This window comes from Aricia agestis, chromosome 2 (assembly GCF_905147365.1).
Source record: "Aricia agestis chromosome 2, ilAriAges1.1, whole genome shotgun sequence".
NCBI lineage: Eukaryota > Metazoa > Arthropoda > Insecta > Lepidoptera > Lycaenidae > Aricia > Aricia agestis.
This window is the reverse complement of record NC_056407.1, coordinates 20,051,876-20,073,982: the sequence shown is the minus strand read 5'-3', so window position 1 is coordinate 20,073,982 and position 22,107 is coordinate 20,051,876. Positions and strand designations below refer to the sequence as shown.

The 22,107-nt window shown below is 38.1% G+C and overlaps 1 protein-coding gene and 1 long non-coding RNA gene across 2 annotated transcripts in view; both read left to right on the top strand.

Annotated features, from left to right (window-relative positions):
• LOC121739744 overlaps positions 1-22,107 on the top strand; it is a 132,051-nt gene that overhangs the window by 88,342 nt on the left and 21,602 nt on the right. The window lies entirely within an intron of this gene.
• Positions 12,566-20,303, top strand: LOC121739745. The gene is made up of 3 exons (XR_006037488.1): positions 12,566-12,578; positions 16,532-16,535; positions 20,238-20,303. It is a non-coding gene; the product is annotated as an uncharacterized LOC121739745 (long non-coding RNA).

Here is a 22,107-nt window from a genome sequence, read left to right as displayed (position 1 = left end):
TAATATATTTTTTTTTAATAATTTTAAACTTACTACCCATTTCCTCATAAACGCGTAGAGGTATTAAATTGAAATTCATACCAAATACTCAGGTCTATAATACCTTTAAGCTGTCGGAACCCTCGATGCGCGAGTCCGACTCGCACTTGGCCGGTTTTTTCTTCGTATATAATTCATATAATATTTCCTATATAATTTATTTTAAGTTAAATTTTTAGCACAATTTCATAATATTATTTTTACAAGGTTTGCTTGTCTTTGCCTGACTATTGAAAAAGTCACACGACAGATGAAGCTAGTTACCTTTTGATGAAGAGTTGTAGACCTTTTAAACTTACCTTATATCTTTAAACGAGCAATTCTTGTTTATATATATTTATAATTGGAATCTCGGAATCGGCTCCAACGATTTTCATGAAATTTAGTATATGTGGGGTTTTGGGGGCGATAAATCGATCTAGCTAGGAATCATTTTCAGAAAATGTATTTTTATGCGTGTTTTATCGATAATCGATAAACATAAAAATATGACTCTTCCTGACATCTATTGGCGAATAATAATACTATTTTGTAAGCAACTAATTGTTTTAACGACCAGCAGATGACGTTATTAAGTAACACGAAGTCAATGAGTGTTTGCTATACCGAGCAAAGCTCGGTCATCCAGGTACTATTACTTATACAACTATTCGCTCTGTCACTATTTTTATTAGGAAAGGGGAGAAACTCCTATCATTACATAAACGTAACTAAATAATACGAGCAAGATAAATAAGCAGTCTATGAATTGTAAATATTAATTAGTACTAATTCTGGAAATGTTATCTATACTTATACATATATCAAACTCAAAGGTGACTGACTGACATGGTGATCTACAACGCACAGGGCCTCTATCATGAGCTCTTAAATCCATTCTTTTTACGTCCTTATATGACTGTATAACGACGTAAAGTGAATGGATTTAAGAGCTCATGATAGAGGCCCAGCCCAAACCACTGGACGGATAGGGCTGAAATTTGGCATACAGGTGGATGTTATGACGCCTACGTCCGCTAAGAAAGGATTTTGATCAAATCTATCCCCAAGGGGATAAAATAGGGGATGAAAGTTTGTATGAAACTTTGTCAATTTTAAACCGATCGGACTGAGACTTTCAAGTTTGATACCCAATTAATAATAATACTTCTTAACGCAGCTAGGCCGCGGGCAGAAGCTAGTGTTTTATATAACTCAATTTCTGAATAATTTGAATTTGTTCCTAAACATTAATATTAATACTTATGCAAATGATAGGTATATAAGCGTGATTTTGGAAGCGATAATATAAAGGAAGCATAATAATTTGTATTTCACGAAATGTAAAGTCCAATAAATTGTTAAGGATATCTGATTTCGTTTAAGTATGGCTTACCAATCACATCTACAATCGATATCCATAAATTTAATTGATTCGAGGAAACCGTATAACTTGTGTCCAGTACATACTCAGATAAAAATAAATGCGACTATAAGCCACTGAATGAATAAAAAAATATAATACATAATCTAATATTTATAACAAAAATAAGTCGGGTTTTCCTTCCTCGCTATAACTCCAGAACGCACGAACCGATTTCCACGGTTTTGCATTCGTTGGAAAGGTCTCGGGCTCCGTGAGGTTTATAGAAAAAAAAAACAGAAAAACTTCAAGAGAAAAGCAGGAAAACAGGGAAAATCATTTTATGGCAAAACAACATTTGCCGGGACAGCTAGTATTATCTGAAAATGGTTTACTTCCAGTGGTCTCCGAAGAACTCGGCACAAAGTTTTATTTCTATTTCACACATAGTGATAGTGTCAAAGTCGAACTAGATACCTATTCGAAGAGATAGTCAATTTCCTGCCCAACATAATCTATACTATAATATTATAAATGCGAAAGTATCTCTGTCTGTCTGTCTCGCTTTCACGCCACCGATTGTGATGAAATTTTGTATACAGATAGTCTAAAGCCTGAGAAAGGACATAGGCTATTTTATTATAGGCTTTTTTACTGGAAAAAGGGTTGTAAGGGGGTGAAAATACGAAAATTTGTTCAAATTAAGTTAGTTCCAAACATTCATACTAGATGTCGCCGTGCGTCTCTTACATCGCGCTAACGCTTGTCCAACATCTTTCTATAAGAGGTGGTATAATTGTTATTTCTTTATTACGTTATTTAATAAGTCAGTACTTTATATTATATACAATACAATGACGTAACCTTAAACCTATCAATGATAAATAGTTTATGGGTAAAGTTGTGTATTGAGGGGCTAAATAAGCTTTAAAATTTGGCATAATGTATAAAGTTTAATTAAAAAAAAATAAGTATTATGTGCACACTGCACAGCTGTTTTGATTTAAGGGGTACCAGGGTTTTTTTAAAAAAGCTTTTGACACCAATTTTGTTGACATCGCGCGCTATAAACCGAAGTCCACGCGGACGAAGTCGCGGGCAACAGGGATAATATTTCGTTGATGATAACTGCAAATAAATACTTAAGTTCTAAAAGTGCAATGCTAAATCGATGTTATTTCATCTTGGCTCCAGTTTGAATTACACCAACTAAGCAGTGTTAGCGATTCTTGGAACACGATATCTAGTAATCATCACCAACAAAGCTTATAACGATACTAGCTGTCCCGGTGTGCTTCGTGTCATTTTAAAACCTTCGCTGGACTTTTACGAATATTTTAAGACTAAAATTAGCCCAATCCGTTCAGCCGTTTTCTTTTTTAGGGTTCCGTACCTCAAAAGGAAAAAACGGAACCCTTATAGGATCACTTTGTTGTCCGTCTGTCCGTCCGTCCGTCTGTCAAGACCCTTTTTCTCAGGAACGCGTGGAGGTATGAAGCCGAAATTTATATCAATTACTCAGGTCTACTGTCCCTTGAAGCTGTGAAAAAATCAAACTTCTAAGCCAACGTAATCAAAAGATACAGCCGTTTATGCCGCAAATTTTCGACACTTGCAAGGGAATCAAAACCTACAGGGTGCTTCCCGTGAACTCAGAATCTTGAAATTTGGTACGAAGCAACGTCTTATAGCATAGATAAAGGAAAAATTACGAAAACCATAAATTTTTAGTTACATCACATACTTAATATTTTTTTTTTTAATAATTTTAAACTTACTACCCATTTCCTCATAAACGCGTAGAGGTATTAAATTGAAATTCATACCAAATACTCAGGTCTATAATACCTTTAAGCTGTAACAAAATCAAACTTCTATGTCAACGCAATCAAAAGAAACAGCAATTTAAGCTGCATATTTTGAAACTCGCAAGTACTCGCAAGGGAATCAAAACCTAAAGGGTACTTCCAGTCGACCTAGAATCTTGAAATTTGGCATGAAGCAACGTTTTATAGCACACATAAAGGAAAAATTCCGAAAACCTTAAATTTTTAGTTACATTACAAAATATATATTTTTTAATAAATATAAACTTATTACTTTTTTCCTCATGAACGCGTAGAGCTATCAAGTTGAAATTCATATCAAATACTTAGATCTAATTGCCTTTAACCCGTGAAAAAAAAAAAAAATTCTAAGTCAACGCAAAAACGCAAAACGCAAAAGTACAACCATTGATACCGCATATTTTGAAACTCGCAACTACACGCAAGGGAATTAAAACCTAAAGACCACTTCCCGTTGACATAGAATTTCGAAATTTGGTAAGAAGCAAAAAGGCAAATACGCCTGTTTGGGGGAGCTTGCGACCGTGTTTCAGGCTGAAGTCTTCGCTATCCTCGGTTGTTCACTAGAAAGCCTGGAGATGGCCCTAGTTAATAAAAACGTTTTTATCTTCTCCGATAGTCAAGCTGCACTTAAAGCACTGACTGCCGCAGAAGTCTCGTCCAAATTAGTTCTGGAATGCATTGAGACGTTAAACATGCTGGGAAGGAACAACAACATCCGCCTAGTATGGGTCCCGGGCCACAGCAACGTCCCCGGCAATGAAACCGCTGACGAGCTGGCTAGGCTTGGGGCCGAGAGTCTCATATATGGTCCAGAACCATTCTGTGGTATAACTCCCAGTACCACAAAGCAAGTGCTCAAGGAATGGGGTCACAGACTATGCAGGAAGCAATGGGCTGAGACCCCTGGCCTTGAACACTCCAAGGCACTAATTCCTGACTTCAACAAGAAACAATCAGAATTAGTGCTCACCTTGGGTAGGAACCAATTAAAAATCCTTACCAGAAGCCTAACTGGGCACTGCAAGCTCAACAAACACCTAAACAGAATGGGTATTTGTAGCATAATGACTTGCAGATTCTGTGAGGAGGAGGATGAAACACCTATTCACCTTCTCCTCGACTGCCCTGCTCTACTACAGAGCAGGAACAGGCACCTTGGTCGCCACGAATACTCGTCCACAGAGGAAATTCGTGGCACCAACCCCAACCATATCGTTCAATTTATGAGCAGTATAGGGTTGGGGATGATACTCTAGTGCGAAGGAGTCACAATAGATCCTCATGGGTCGCAGTGACGTCAGGGCTACAGTGACCTGCCTTCTTTAAAAAAAAAAAAAAAAAAAGAAGCAATAGCTTACAGCACAGGTAACAGAAAAATTCCGAAAAGCTTAAAATTTTAAGTAGTTACTTTGTAAACCTTGCAGGTTTGTACGGAACCCTCGGTGCGCGAGTCCGACTCGCACTTGGCCGGTTTTTTTTTTAGCGTTACTAACACAATATAAAATCCATTTTTATATATATAGATTCAAGACTTGCGCCGTAACTTAAATGAGAGGACTTTTTTGAGCTTATTGCATAGCTTTTATCGCGGGCTTTACGCGGCGACCGAATCCAGAAATTGGGATGATGACAATTAGGTCAAAGATAAACAGATTTTTTAAAATAAAATAAAGTTATAACAGTAAAAAATAAGTATTTACAAAATTTTGCCTTGATAACTTTTGTATTTTTTTTTTGTTATGAGCCTTTTAAGTTAGATATATAAGTCGATGTTTTTATGTTAATTAATTATTTATTTACCATTCGATAACTTATGCAATTAGAATCAACTTTTGTTATGAAACCATTTTTATAAAGGCAATATTTAGTCTATCAACCTTCTGCTCCTGCTTTCTTTGTATGGTATTGATCTCTGCTGAATAACCTCCTCGTTTTTTGGAAGTCGGTTAGTAAAATATAAATATCTCTATCCCGTCATATTCATCGCGCTCAAAATTTCGTATTTTTTTAAATAAAAACAAAAGATAATTAAAAACAATGTGAAAATAGCTTTGACGCCGTTTATACAGTGTGTAACAAAAATAAGTGATAATACTTTAAGGTGTATACGTGTTCCTTGTAGAGAGTTCATTGTGAAAGTAGCAGCGCTGAAAGACAAATTTTTTTTTCACTTTTGTATGGGCAAGGGCCCGAGCGTCACGAGTTTCCCCATACAAAAGTGAAAAAAAAATTGGTCTTTCAGCGCTGCTACTTTCACAGTGAACTCTCTACAAGGAACACGTACACACCCTAAAGTATTATTACTTATTTTTGTTACACCTGTAGATACACCTCAATCGATAAAAATATTAAAATGGAATGAACTTACTGAATAAATAAGTGGATATTATGACGTTCGATAATGTAACTAATTATTATAATTGACGACGTAAAAAGAACTACGAGTAAAAATATATAATTAAAGTTAAAACTAATCACCAGAAATATATTATGTACTATGGTACAGTATAGCTACTGGATCAAATTAATGATTCTTTGTTTTTTACGGTCTTTTAATTATTATTAAATAATACAGAAGTGATTCCCTATTTCCCTTAGGGCCTGTTTCACCACTTTCTGATAAAGTGCCGAATAGGCTATTCACAAATTTTTGACAGATTCTCCATACTTCATCTGTCAAGTAAAGTGGTGGATAGCCTATTCGGCACTTATCAGGAAGTGGTGAAAGAGGCCCGTAACGAAATCACACGCTAATGGGATGAGGGATTTTATGACGTGAAAATGCACGGTTCCCACAGGCTTTCATTCGCTAAGTGGCGAAAACAGCTAGTTTCATAATAGAAATAACTGCATGACCTAAAATCTAATAATATTAACTGCAAACGTTGCCGGCTACTTTAGGGTTAAATACCCTAGATTTAAGTGAATATGGCTAGCATTAGCATGCAATAATAAACAATACCTAATCTGTACCTGGCAATCTGCAAGTACAATCACGTCGAATTAGGCATCCAGCCATATTCAGATAACAATCACCCCATAAATCAGTTTTAGTCACTCTAGGCTTTTAGGTTTAGCTCCGAACCTAGGATTTTATAGATTGAGAAACTGCGCACCTGAATTAGCGATCGCCATGCACAATATTACGTAAAGTATTTTAAATATCCATAAAAAGAACTAAAGCACTAAAGTATAGCTGTAGTAGAGTCTATAAAGAAAACTATAGATTTGAAACGTTGAACGTAAGTGTCTTTAGAAACTTCTTTTAAGGTCATCCCCTGAGGAAACTGCCTGGACCATACATTTGCCGCGTTGACGAGGTCGCACAAAATTCTATTATTTTTATTTATCTTAGTTCAAAATTGACCTAAAAAATCAAACGGCGAATAATATTATGTAGTTATTGAAATTGTCGATCTATTGGCGTGTGTTTCAAATAAACGTAATTTGTAAATACTAGGGTTACATTGGATTATTAGGTACATTGGAAGCTGATATTATGCTGAAGATTATTGCTGTATTTTTAATATTATTTTGTAGCTTTCAAATTATGAGCTAATAAGATTCTAGAAACGCTAAATTACGGCATCTCCGTAGAGGGAGCGTCTTAATCTTCTTCGTCTCGTCTAAACTAGTGCGTCAATTTGCATCCGTATCGACTATGGGAGTACGCTTTGAGTACATACAAAGCGGGCCCCTAGACGAGCAATTTTATTGTGTAATATTATTGACCGTCTAGATATAGGCGCGATATTAACAATACAATTAATCGTCTTGGGGCCGGCTTATTCTAAAATGCTGGTCCAGATTTTGTACGATCGCAAATCAAAAATAACATATGGACGTTACATTTAGGGTGACCCCATACTGTTAGATAGGGACCCAAACTTTTTCATAAGACTGCTTACATCTAAGTAACTGAGCACATAAAGCATAACTAATCCCAAAGTGAAACACTACAAACCCGCGCTTAAACTTTGACCGTAAGGGGCTTTGTAGACGACGGGGCGGGACGGGCCGGTCAATTTCGCTGCGAACGCCCGTCGATGTCTGCGGCTGCCCGCGCCGCGTACACAAAGCACACGCCGTCTGCGTTACTGCATGTAAACTGGGCCTGTACCACGAAACAGTTTTAAGACTCAAACAATCGTACGAGAATGCCGCGTCCTGCTCTAACAACGTCATTTCACGTTTATTAGAGTGGGACGCGGCATTCTTGTACGATTGTTTGAGTCTCAAAACGGTTTCGTGGTACGGCCCCTGGTTTGTGTGATCCACGGCGGGCAGCTGCGGACATGCGCCGCCAGTGCCCGCCGGGCACCAGCGGCGCGGTCTTGTGTGTTGGTAATATAGGATTCTCTTTGTGCTATCGTTTGCGGCGAAATTGACCGGCCCGCCCCGCCCCGTCGTCTGCAAATCGCAGTGTGGTACTGTTTCGATCAACGCGGCAGGCGTTCGCGACCGACAACAATTAAAATAAATGTTATTTTATGACATAGGCTATTTTGTTTTCAGGTTTCATTTTGCTCTACGCCACTACAAAGCATGCGGTGGCATGGGTCACTAGACCAGCCCCTTTAGACAAAGTATCTTTCGTTAAAAACGATGACGAAATTCGTTATCAAAATGTATACGGTTTGAAATTTAAGTCATCGCTAAATGACATTTCGCTTTCGAAGACTAATATCAAATCCCATACATTTTGATACCGAATTTCGTTATCGCTTTTAACGAAAGGGACTTTGGCTACTTCCCCAGTATCGGTAGCAAATGAAAACTATAGCCTTTGTCATAAGTGGCATTTTATATTTGAATTTTTGTCGGTCGCGGTCGCTTGCCGCAAGAACGGAAAGTCTCCTTGAAGGGCGATGAACTCTGTAATTTGTTAAAAACTACGTAAGCGTTTAATTTAACATTTGATCCTGTAACCTGATCGGAAGTCCCTCGTCGCCGGCGCCGGCAAGATTATCCGATCGTTAACGCAGACTTGCACTGTATCGCGTTCTCAAAGACGAACTCAGCTGCTTGATACTAAAGAGTCTTTAGTAAAGACGTTGAAAAGTAATGTCCGCCAGTGAATAGTTGGCCCCAACACCGTCCTAACACCACATCATATTTGTACACGCAACTGACATGTTGGCCTTTGTGATTTGAGGGTTTTAGTAATCTTCGTTTTTGAAGAGATGTGACAGTCATATAAGACAATGCATCCGCAAGAGCATTAGCAGCGTTTGTGGTTTACGTTGTACCACTAGAAAGAAATGTAGAAATGTGAAAATATGTTTATCTCTCATGTCACGCACTTTACGGTTAAACCATTGAATAAATATGAATGGATTTGGACGTATGTATACATACGTCCACATCCATTCATATTTATTGTCCTCACCTCTTAGTTTTGGGTGAGGACATAATTCCTCTAAATTCCTACCTAAAGGTTAGGGTTCTCCACTAAAGACGAACTGGCCTGAGAACCAGCCTAAGCCACAGGCATATTCAGCCTAGAAATACGCTTAGTAACAAAGCTTTTGCTACAAAACAATAAAGCTTACTTTGTTGTACTTATTAAAAGCTCACATGTAAATGCCCTTAAACTGTTACATGTGGAACCTTTGTTGTAGGGCTTCAGCCGTCGCGTACGGCGTAACATAACTAAATATTCCAAGAACACCGAACAATAATATGAATCGAGTAAAACATTTACATAAGGCTTTCAAACCGTTGTATACCTACGCTTTGATTCAGTTGGTAAATAAATATTATGTTTGCACATTCAAGGAGTGAGCACACTGAGACGGGCGGTGCCGGGGCTCATCACAAAAATCCGCCTCCATACAATTTGTACGGAAGCGGAAATCCGCTGCGCCCCGACACAGTGTGCGATACGCGCATCCGCTTCCATACAAATTGTATGGAGGCGAATTTTTGCGATGAGCCCCGGCACGCCGAGCCCCGGCACGGCCCGTCTCAGTGTGCTCACTCATTTATATATACGAATGGGTTTACTTTTAGGATTTTGCCGTAGGCAGTAGATTGGGCATTTTCCGTACACTGTCTATAACCAAGTGGGAGATCTATATTCGTGGGAGAGCCATGCTTTGGCACAAATACCACGGGCTCACAGAAAACCGGCGTGAAAGCACAGCGCTTTCCAGTGAGTGAGTTTACCGGAGGCCCAATCTCCTACCCTTCCCTCCCCTACCCTATTCCCTTCCACAGCCTCCCTAACCTATTACCCTATTCCTTTCCCTAACCTCCCCTACCCTATTCCCCTTCCCTAGCCTGCCCTACCCTATGATCCTATTTCCTCTTAAAGGGCCGGCAACGCACCTGCAGCTCTTCTGGTGTTGTGAGTGTCCATAGGCGAAGGTAGTTGCATTTCCATCAGGTGACCCGTTTGCTCGTTTGCCCCCTTGTTTTATAAAAAAAAGTGCGCAATAAGTCATTATCTTATAATTATATAAAAATTCTGGTGTCACAATGTTAGTTACCGTACTCCTCCGATACGGCTTTACTGATTTTTACCTATTAGTAGGTCTGAGAATCGGCTACTGGCTACTTTTTATATTGATTAGTGCATTTGTTAAATAACTAATAGTAAATTATTACAACTCGAGACTGACGGCGACTATTGTTGGTGCGACGGATAGCGATGGACGTTGCCATGGTGCCATACTTATTTAGTCACTTCAATAAAATAATACGGGCGAAATACATCATATGGCAAAACAACGTTTTCCGGGACAGCTAGTATTGTATAGAAAATGCAGCTCGCCGTTTTCCCACTACCTAGCTGAATCATTTTGCCAGGACTTCGAAATCGTTGTTAGAGAAACTCTAAGCAAAATTATCGAGGATGTTATGATGCACAATTCATGTTACAGGTAACATTTAGCAGTACAATTGGAGTAATCCAATCCAATTAAGGCCTCAAGATATCAAATTATGTATCGACAGTTGCTTGCATTACACTAAGTACACTGTACAGTAGTGGGCGCTAGCACACTGGACTCCAGCGAAATGCAGTAAACATATTTTGATCCCGACATAATATCAACTATATATTCTCTTGTGTGCATTGCAGTGTTGATCAAGCACAGGAATCAACACTTAGGGCCTGTTTCACCACTTCCTAATACGAGTGTGCCGGATAGGCTATATCCACTACTTATCTGACAGACACTCCATACTCTATCTGTCAGATAAGTTGTGGAAAGCCTATTAGGCACTTATCAGCAAGTAGTGAAACAGCCCTTTGCTGTATTTAAAAAAAGTTTAATTCGCTTCGAGGTAATGGCTTTTTACGACAGCCTAGAGGCGACATAGCTTAACACGGCAGAGACTTGTACTACCGACTACTACCGACTACGTACTGTATCAATACGTACTGGGTCAATTCAGACCGCAGCCTGCAACGCGACGCGTGAGAGTCAATTCAGCGGGGCTAAAATGGTCACATTTAGCAATTCCTCTCATTCAGCAAATGAATTCTCAAAACTGTCAAACTGACAAATGTCAAATCAGTACAAAAATACAGAAATGAATTGCAATAAGAGTTGCATTTAGCGATTTCAGAAAAATGAATCATATTATGATTCATATCATGATTTTTAAAGCGACCATTTTAGCCCCGCAGACCGCAACGCGACGAGGCGAAGCGAGGCGCGGCGCGGTATAAATTTGTATGGATTTGATAGATTTCAATTGCGTCAGACGTCTTGCGAATCTGTCAAATCCATACAAATTTAGAAATGCATCTACGCGTCGCGTTGCGGTCTGAATCAACCCTTAATGCATTTCTAAAGTATGGATTTGACAGATTTGACGACGTCTCACGCAATTGAAATCTGTCAATTCAGTACAAATTTAGAAAAGCATAATATACATTATACGCGTCGCGTTGCGGTCTGAATTGACCCTGTACAAACTGTACTTCTAATTTTCTATCAAACGGAAAAAGACCCTCGAGCAGACAATACGAAACTTTTTTTTTTTTATGAAATAAGGGGGCAAACGAGCAAACGGGTCACCTGATGGAAAGCAACTTCCGTCGCCCATGGACACTCGCAGCATCAGAAGAGCTGCAGGTGCGTTGCCGGCCTTTGAAGAGGGAATAGGGTAATAAGGGAGGGTAGGGATGGGAAGGGAAGGCAATAGGGGAGGGTAGGAAAGGGAATAGGGTAGGGGATTGGGCCTCCGGTAAACTCACTCACTCGGCGAAACACAGCGCAAGCGCTGTTTCACGCCGGTTTTCTGTGAGAACGTGGTATTTCTCCGGTCGAGCCGGCCCATTCATGCCGAAGCATGGCTCTCCCACGTATACTAAAAGAAAAACATTCATTTTCAATCATGGTTGGTATAATATTATGTATAATTCGACGGCGGTATAGTTAAATTCTAGTAGCTCTTAACAGGTCAGTGGCGTTCAGTGTTCCGATGGGCGTTGGGTAATTTGACGTGTAGCGACATTTATCAGTACAACTAGGACGCGCGTTACAAACTTTAGCAATTGTATGGGCCCCTTATGTTCGTGCGCCATTCCGGGCAACTTCCTACTTTTACGATAATGTCAGCCGTTGCCATTCAAACGCGCTAACTTTATCTGTGCGCGGATGCTCGGCTTATGTCTTTTGCGTAAAATGTTCGAAAGGGTAGCAGGGGTAATCTCGAAATAAGAATATCGTCGAACGCATATCCAGAAATAAAATATTCATAACGTCGGAATATAGGAGAAAGGACGAGAATTTTTGTTACCGAAGTACGGCATTAACCGTATTTTACGTTAGATTATGTCACTGTTTCATACATTTATGTATTTACGGTCGTTTCATGAGAGTAAATTTTGAGAGTATGATTTGAAAGTTTGTTAAGTAAAAATTATCGTGTGCCGATTTCAACCTAATGAGCTGGCTTGTAAATTGTCATTAAAAGTTTTCTTTACGCCCACTACATTTTCATATTTTGTAGAATAACTTTATTTTACTTTTATAACGTGGATAATAAAATAATCATTATTCTTGTAAAACGAGTAATAGGTGGTAATTCATTTCGGAGACAATTTTTAGCAGATAGTAGAACAGTCTCTCGTCTCCAACTTTGCCAATAAAAAGTTTCTTATCTTTACAACGACCGCTTCGATTTAACCTCTATTCAACATACTTATTGGATTTTATGTACCGTCACGAACAGCGGGATATGAAGTTTATATTTATTTTATTTACATAGAGACATGTAAATTAGTAATCAAGTCATGTATTTAAACAAAATTTTTAATAACCCGGTTCTGATTTTAGAACCTACTGGAACGAAATGTTTAACATTTTTAAACGGCTATGTTTAAGTACTCTGTCCACATCTTCACAGTATTTCGACAATTCAAACGAAATATCTTCAATGCTTGCCTCATGTTTGTAATAGACTAGTTCAAATACTAACCTATGTCATGCTAATTCGCAGTTTTGTGTGGGAGCTTAGCTGTAATCGGTCGGATGGGTTTGACTTGACGCGAACAAATTACTTATACCCGACATCTGCCTAGGAATTCTGATAGTACCATCGAGGAAATTGATTCCTAGGCAGTTGAAAGACCAACGTCATTTGGTCGCATCATGTCAATTCAATGTTAATTGTGATCTGTCGGCTGGGTTTGACGTAACGCGACCAAACTACGTAGTACGTACTAGTAGTAGTACATCTGCCTAGGATTCAACTTCTCTGATAGTACATATTAATTGTAAGTGTGTATTTTTGTCTGTTATTCCTTATTGTTTCAATATCTAATAGGCTTAATAATTAGTGTAGTAACAATTTTAGAATGTTTGAATACTAGCTCTTTTTAAAATTTTAATAAAAGATGAAAAATTTCTTAAGTAATTATAATAAAATAAGTTTGTAAAGTATGATTTTATAGGTGGCGATCTAATTTATTCTATAAGAATTAAAAATATTTCTAAGGTAAATAAACCTCCAGAATCTTGAGATAAGAAAAGTAAAGCACTGCAAATAATAAAAAAACATTGTTTACTCACTTAACTGAACCCTTTCCCTTTTAAATTACGGTTTTAGTAACAATTGATCAGTTAAGTTAAGAAAGCAATTAATGTACTCCAAGGTTTGTTTCCACTCATCAATTTTGCATTTCTCTGACAAATTTTCCAGACAGAAAAAACCATACAGTTTTAGTTCTTAGCAAAATTGATCTCGCAGCTTTTCTTAATTTCGGAAAAGACCTTTAGTTTCGTAGACAAAAGTCTACCAAAGTCTTTGGTGTACAAAAGTCTACCAAAGACTTTCAAATTCACAGTATACTAATAAAGACCCTCTTCGACATACTCACGACCTTTGAAACAAAGCCCTATATGAGGGATGGCGAACCTTTTCCTATTAATGTAAAGAAATATTCAGTTAAGTCATAAACGTGTCATTCAATATTATTTTGCGATTTGCCTAATTTAGTACTCACTACGCAAAGGTAGATCAAAGTAGATTTACCTAAATTGTTGGTTAAAATAATTTCGATACAGTGAGTGTAGGCGCTCTTTGCCACACTCAATATAATATTAGTTTTGGGGCCAGTGGCGTGCTCTAAACTTTATGTCGCGTGCCCGGTGCCACTGGTGGCACGCCGGCCATATTGGTTCGCCTTCCCTGTCCCATCTTTACTAATATTATAAAGCGGAAGAGTTTGTTTGTTGGTTTGAACGCGCTAATCTCAGCGGCTACTGGTATTTGAAAAAAATTTTCAGTGTTAGATAGCCCATTTATCGAGCAAGGCTATATTTTATCACGCTAAAACTAATAGAAGCGAAGAAATAGAGGGAAATGTGGAAAAAATGGGAGAAATTATTTGAAAAGGCTTATTTGAAATGGCCTATTTATTGAGGAACGCTATATATATTTTATCACGCTATGACTAATAGTAGCGAAGCAATAGAGGAAAATGTGGAAAAAACGGCGAAAATTATTTTAAAGGGCTTATCTCCCGAACTACTGGAGCAATTTTTCTGTTATTTGGCACAGATAAGGAGTACCACGTGAAGGATCATAGGCTATTTTTGTGGACAAATTTGTTTGTGAAATACCTAATTTACGCGGGCGAAGCCGCGCGGAACGTCTAGTATACTATAATAATACAGCAATATGGCACGTCGAAGCTCGTCCCTCCCCGAGATATATGTCGGCACTCGATTTTCATTGCCACCGTTCATAACTGCCGAATTTGTAACATTCTTATATATTTTTTATGAAAATTTATCGCTCACTCTCTTTTCCCGGGAGTGATGTATTCGACTTCATTCCGCGTCTGGCACATCCGATTAAATCTCTAACTTATTAATATCGACTGGCAGCAGACATTTGTTTCTGAAAAATAATCAGATATCGTGCGATCCCATGGATTTAAGTTTTTGGCATTCTTGCTTTTTCAGGTAATGAAAATTCATAAATTAATGTGCGGACAATAGATAGAGAGAATAAATCACATATTTAAGGCTGATTTTCCTGTCACGCTGACAACGCGCGCACCGTCGTCCGTCCGTCCGTCGGCACTCGGCGCTGATGGCCCGAACCACAGAAATAAATCAAGATAGAACGGCTAAGCGGGTGGAGTACGCGTGTTTCAATCTTGCAAGAGTGAGCATGATTTGTTGAACGTTTATTTAGTCAGCGCGCACGTCTCGACTTGATTACACCGGAGCGGTTGTGCAAAAATGCCTCATTGTGCAGTATCTAATTGTAAAAACAGAAGTACGAAAGTGAATCGGTCAAAAGGAGGAATTTCTTTCCACGGGTAAGTTATTTGTTGTAACTAATTAATGCAAAGCAAAAATTGACACGATCGATTCCTTAGCAACACACGCGCGTCGCCGTTCTATCTTGATTTATCTCTGTGGCCCGAGCTGTATGAAATTGTAGGAAGCATTTTTGAATAACGCGGTAGCGGTCTGCGCTGATATCGGCGCCGACGGTCAGCGAGCGGTCAGCGTGACAGGAAAATCAGCCTAAGAGCCTTGCTTCGGAATGAATGGGCTAGCTAAGCCGCATCAATATAATATTTATTTCTTCTAGTGTTGCGAGTGTCCATACTCCATAGGCGCCAATCCCTTATATCAAGTAATCCGTCTACTCATTTCCTGGTTTAATAAAAGTTATGCTAATGCTAAGCTAATAATGAATGCATCAAATTTTATTTATATTAAATTAATGTAATGGTTTTTACCTTGACCATGTCCAGGTGTGTTGTCGGGAGGGTGCGATGAGCCGCCATATGTTTTGTTATCAAAAAACAGACTATCAATTATTAATTTAATGGATTTTAGAAGTTATTCGAACATAATTCAACAATCGCTAATTCTATTTTGAAACAGCTGCGGTATAATATGCAACGTCTATGGCGCCTACATGCTGTAAGTTAGTTTAGTAAAATAACCATTTGAAATAGATTACACATCAGAAATAATCTCTAACCCAGGGGTTCCCAAACTGTGCGCCGCGGCGCCCTGGTGCGCCGTGGAAAGGCAAGAGGGGCGCCGCGCCGTGAGTCATCCACCATCATTATCCGAAACCACAAATATTATAAAATTAAATTATAATATTAATTATGTAAAGTAGGTAGATCATTAAATATTTGTTTATTACTTACTATTTACATGCTTAACCTAACTATAATCATTAAATGTATTTATTTATGTATCTTTTTATTATAGCTAGGTAGAGTAGGGCGTCGTGATAAAATATTTTACGTGTCAGTTGCACACCGCAGGCTGAAAAAGATTGGGAACCCCTGCTCTAACCAATAGAGACAGAAAGTACCGTAGAAGAAGCCAAACATTCTTGAGCAATATACAACTTTAAATTTTGATGAAACATTATAATATACTGTTAGAAATATAGTCCACTAATAGCTAGTTAAAGAGTTGCCAGACCTTTGTATGATAAAGGTTATTCGCTTTGTATGATCACATTATTCACTGAGTGGTTTTCATCTGAACTATGTTAATCTGTACATAAACTACCTATATGCAACAAAGATTAAATGGAATCGAATGATACCACTCTGACATAATCCAGCTTCCACTAGAGATGTACAATTTTTATTGATAACATCGATAAAGTGTTTATTTTTAATGTTTAATGAGTTAGTTTACATGTAAGCTCTCAGACACACTTTAATTAAAGCTTGCACACTAAAGCTTGCACACGGAGTGGCCGTATGTAACACTATATTCTGTCGACCGTTGGCGCAATTAAAAAAATAATTAAGTATGCAATACGCTTTGAAAAGCTCTAAATTATTGTACAGAAGGGTTGCCAAGTTTTGTATGAAAATTGACAAAGTTTAAAATTGACAAAGTTTCAACTTTGTCAATTTTAAACCGATCGGGCTGCGACTTTGATACCTAATTAATAATAACACTTCTTAACGCGAGCGAAGCGGGCAAGAGCTAGTAATAGATATAATTCCAAAGACAAGGATGAGCCAGTTTGCCGATATCAACACTACCTTCCAGTAGGAGATACACTATAATACTCGTAATAATTGTAGCCTGATACAGGTTGAATATCACGAACTTAGTAGACTTATTTCAGTTTATCGCTTAATTTTGATAATGCTTACATATTATATACTTATCTTATCCTTATGAAAATCTACATCAAATATGGCAACTTAAGTATGCTGAAATTCATTTCGGTAACCTTACGACTCTCGATTATCCCTACAGATTTGTTTTTCATACTAATATCTCTCCATCAATTTTTTCATAAAACAAAGACAATACAGAAATTCATTTCATAATTTATTTCATTAATATACTGTACTATTTGAAATTGTTTTATTAAACCATTAACCAACCAATAACCCGGTGTCAACCCTGTTGCAAGTCTACAGACGGCATTTAGCTAAGTTAGTGAGGAACAAAGCCGAAATTTACATCGACAAAGCGTCGTGAGCTGTGACGTTTGACAGCACTGCTCGACCTAGTGCTGTACTATTTTAGGGCTTCATCATTGATGCAAATTACCCGTAATTATCCTCAGATATCCTCTGACTTCCTTATGTACGTAACGTCTTTATTGTTATATAATTATTACAACAACACCAATTATTACAACGCCTCCGTGGTCTATTGGTATAGAGCGCGGCTCTTGACTCGGAGGTCGTGGGTTCGATTCCCGCGTTGGAAACATGTTATCTCCAAGTTTGGTTAGGACAATGCAGGCTGATCACCTGATTGTCTGACAAGTAAGATGACTTATTATAGACCGACTTATTATATGGCCATCCGACGCATGGATCATGCGTCGGATGGCCATATAATAAGTCGGTCCTGCGCCTGATCTCTCGCCGGTCGTGTGGATCTTCCGTCCCACTGGGTTATGAGAGTAAACGAATAGAGAGTGCTCTTGTGTACTGCGCACACACTTAGGCACTTTAAAATTACTTCTGCGTAGCTGGCCTGGTTTCAATGAAACGGGCCACCGTCACCGAAACCGGTGTGGGAGCTATAATTATTAATTACCAAATACTAACAGCAATAATATTGTTATTGTTTATGTACAAACATTTAACTTTATTTAAATAAAACATTTAGGCACACGTACCACGCGTTTCTGATCAAGGACAAAATTTGTAAATAATTAATTTATGTAATTACGAAGCATACAAAAGTGGAGGATTGTCAGATCTTTGAGCTCGAATCTCAACTCTCAAGTTGGATATTCTATTGGCTAAAACATAAATATATTAATGATTTACTTAGAACATTTATTGGTAACTTGTATCGACCGTTCTCATGTTCCCTTGAGCTCAATTACCGCATCTAAAGGCAATTGTCACGAAAGTATGAATTGTATTAATTTATTAATACACTACTATTTATTTATACATTAAATATAGCCTTTGTGACTCAGAAACACAACAGCTTTCTATCGGTGTTATTTTTGCAAACGGGCCAGTACTTTCAGAGATTATTTCATAAAAAAAACAACTTTACCTCTTTATTGTATTAATGTTGTCGACTACGCCCATCACTAGCCCCCCCCCCCCCCCTCTACCGCACCCCCGCCGCCGCCGCCGTTTAATTACACATAAAGTGCACAAGTGGCTGTTTACACGGGCGCACTTATCGCGCTGTAAACTTTATTGACGCATCAACCGCGAGTTGCGACGTCTCACTGTAAACACTCAATGAGACCTTGAAATAAAGTGTACCATTTGAAGACATCTGCAAAACATCAGAATTGCTAACCAATGATTTTATGCGATGATTCAATAGTTCAATACTCAATGAAAATGTCAAATGAAAGCTGTTGTAACCATAAAGTTAATATACCTATCGGAATAGAGCAACAATCTCGAGCTGTCAAACAAAACCGAAATTGGTTTTCATCTGTGTGTAAAATATGTGTACGTACACACTTACACAAGCATGATTGAACATGAATTCTATGAGATTAAATTGTCAACGTGCGGCACATGCCGATTGGACGTCAAAAAAAGAGTGCTGCTGCCATGTATCACACGTCTCTTATTACAACGCAGTGTTACTGATAGTGACATCTCTCTTGCTCAGGCCTTTGTTTTTCTATTCCGCTAGGTATATTAACTTTATGGTTGTAACAGCGCCGATATTGCATTTCAATTTCATACTAATATTTTATGAGGTCGTCACCTCGGAATTCGGATACGGATAGTAAGAAATGAACAAAGGCATAGTAATAGTTTAATGCCCGTTTTCACCAACAACACCTAAAATTTAGGTGTCCCTAAAGCCAATATAAGGGGCACCTAACGTCAGTTTTGTTTGAATAATTTAGGGGATGAATTGACAACCCCGTAACTCTTAGGTGACGTATATCACTACATAGTATAAAACAAAGTCGCTTTTTCTGTCCACATGTCCCTTTGTTCCCTTTAATTGCGGTTTTCTTTAATAGATAGAGTGATAAAAGAGGAAGGTTTGTAATAAATATGAAGATATTTATGAGAGTTCGCTATTTTACAAGTAAAATATCAGACGGTCATTCGATAACAGATTCATTGTCAAGGCAACCGTCATCTAACGTCGTCGTTGTTGCCACATACGTCACCTAAGTGTTACGGGCTTGTCAATTCATCCCCTAAATAATAATGGGTTAGGTGTTACTTAAACGTCAGTGAAATCAAAACTTGCGTTAGGTGCCCCTTATATTGCCTTAAGGGTCACCTAAATTTTAGGTGTCGTTGGTGAAAACGGGCATAAGGGTTTTAGTAATAAATAAGTATTACTATTTTTCATCGCAGAAGTAGTGTTTCCGAGGGATAATCTGGGTCCGTACCACGAAACTGTTTTGAGACTCAAACAATTGAATGCCGCGTCCTGCTCTAACAACGTCTTTGCACGTTTGTTAGAGTAGAACGCGGCATTTTCTTTCGATTGTTTGAGTCTCAAAACATTTTCGTGGTACGGTCCCTGGTTTCAGACTACGCTATAATATTGTTACGTGCTAGAGTTCGAAGGATTCGGAGAGAAAGACCTGCTGACTCTTTTGAAGACTTTATTCACTAACACTAACTCACACAAATCACTAGGTCACACACTTATCACTAAGTCCAAACACTAAGCACTATCATTGTCCTAGGTCGTAGCCAAGTCGTAGGTTTCACTGGTTCACTCACTATTGAGAATGCCTCAAGCACGAAGCGGTCACCGGCGACCGCGATAACACACGTAGACGTTCTAAAAGTGTTAACTTTGTTAACCTATTTAAATAAAATATTTTCAGATCGTTTCAATGCTTATCATTTTCATTTAATTTCACTAGGTAAGAGACTGTTTAGTGTTTAGTTAAAATATTTTTGAGCTTTTCTCATAATATTTAACGGCGCTGACGGTCAGTGAGCAGTCATTGCGTGGCTACTATGGCTAGCTGGGCCTAGCATGGTACGCATGAAACTGTTTTGAGACTCAAACAATCGTACGAGAATGTTGCGTCCTACTCTAACAAACGTGAAATGACGTTGTCAGAGTAGGACGCGGCATTCTCGTTCGATTGTTTCAGTCTCAAAACGATTTCGTGGTAGGCCTACTGGTTACACTTAGCCTAGGCGATAAAGTACGATATACCGCTCGGCGATCGCTACCAAAAGTGGCGAACATGAAACTTCTGATTACATCAAGTGAGGGTGGCGTGAGTCAGAACATGACTAATGAATGAGTGCAGGCCCTTGCAGATGTATGCCCATTGTATGCCGCTATAATCATAACGAATTTCATATTTAATCCCATTGTAAAGTTCTCACGTGTTGAAATATGCGAAATTCACAATTGAAATAATTTCGTTGAAGCTCTTTATAAATTAACGAAATGAAAGTCAGGATAAGGTTTTCGTTGTATGTACTACAATAGGGGATTTGGATCTTGCTTTTTATTGCATAAACGGATATTGCTTTGAAATTATAAAAGGAATTGGAATAGGTAAAATAGACTGATTTTCAAAAAAAATTTACATGTAGATTAAAGGCAATTTGAAGTACCTATTTAGTGCTTAAATACACTCTAACAACACAGTACACTCTAAGATTTTGAAGTTTATCTATATCTTAATTCGTGAGCGAAAAACTTTGGACCCCTTTTGACGAAAAATGCGGAAACGTAGGTGCATGACTCACAGTATATGATTTTTACTAACTGAGATTAAAAATCATGAGATTAGCTACATCTGTTCCCTTTGATTGCGGGTTTTACCTGGATTTGAAAATAAGCAACGTTTGGAATAGACGTTGTTTATTTTGTGTTAAGAGTGCTCTTTTCCGTCCACAATGAGTTGATCTCAGATAAATAATTGAAGGTAAAGGACCTCACAGAAATATAGAAGATTAAAACCATACTGAAATAAGCAGTTTTTAAAGTTTGTTTTTGTTTGTGATACACAACGTATTTTAAATAAAAATTCAGACCGTGTAGGTCTCAATTTTTAGGGTTCCGTAGTCAACAAGGAACCCTTATAGTTTCGGTCTGTCCATCCGTCTGTCTGTCCGCGGTTTTGCTCAGAGACTATATAAATGATTTGATTTGATTTGATAGGACTTACAATCTGTAATTTGGCATTAACGCATATATTAATGATGCCGACGAAATGGTGCATGAAATCTTAAAAAATATGATTTTATGGTAGGTACCTTCCATACACATCAAGCGGGGATGATTTTTTTTTTCGCGTCAACTCCATCGTGTGGGGTGTCGTTGGATAGGTGAGTATTCATAGGTCATTTTCTGATTTAGGAATCCGTTTGTAAATTATTAAGTTTTAAGGTGGAAAAATCGTTAGAGTCCAGTGTCCCCCCCCCCCCCCCCTTCTACCAACTAAACAGTTGCTTCTGGAAATTTGAAAAAAATCACGGAAAACTATCACGGCTAAGAAGACCTCATACGTTTTTGAGTTATTGCGCGTGGCCCGACACGCACTTGGCTGGTGTTTATTAGTTTAGTACTTACTGTTAGTTCCAGTGTAAGAGCTTATTATTAGTATTCCTTGGACTATCTTGTAAACCAAATAGAAATAAAACGTGAAATGGACTTGTAATGTAATATAACATGCGTATTTCGTATTTACTAAGATTTGATACGGACCCCGTCTCAAGATTTTCCCAAAACTTTTAAGGGCCACTAGATCTAACGAGTATACTATTAACTGATAAAAGTTAAACTTCACATATGAATACGAAAACTTTCCGCCTGCCCCTACGCCAGAGATGGAAAAGATAAATTGAAAAAGTATGAAGTGACGAACTGACTTTGAAATATTCTGTTTTAGATTTACGATTCGTCATCATCATGTAATATGTCTAGTTTACTTGTGAAATTATGACAGAAAACGATTTACACTGGTTGTTAT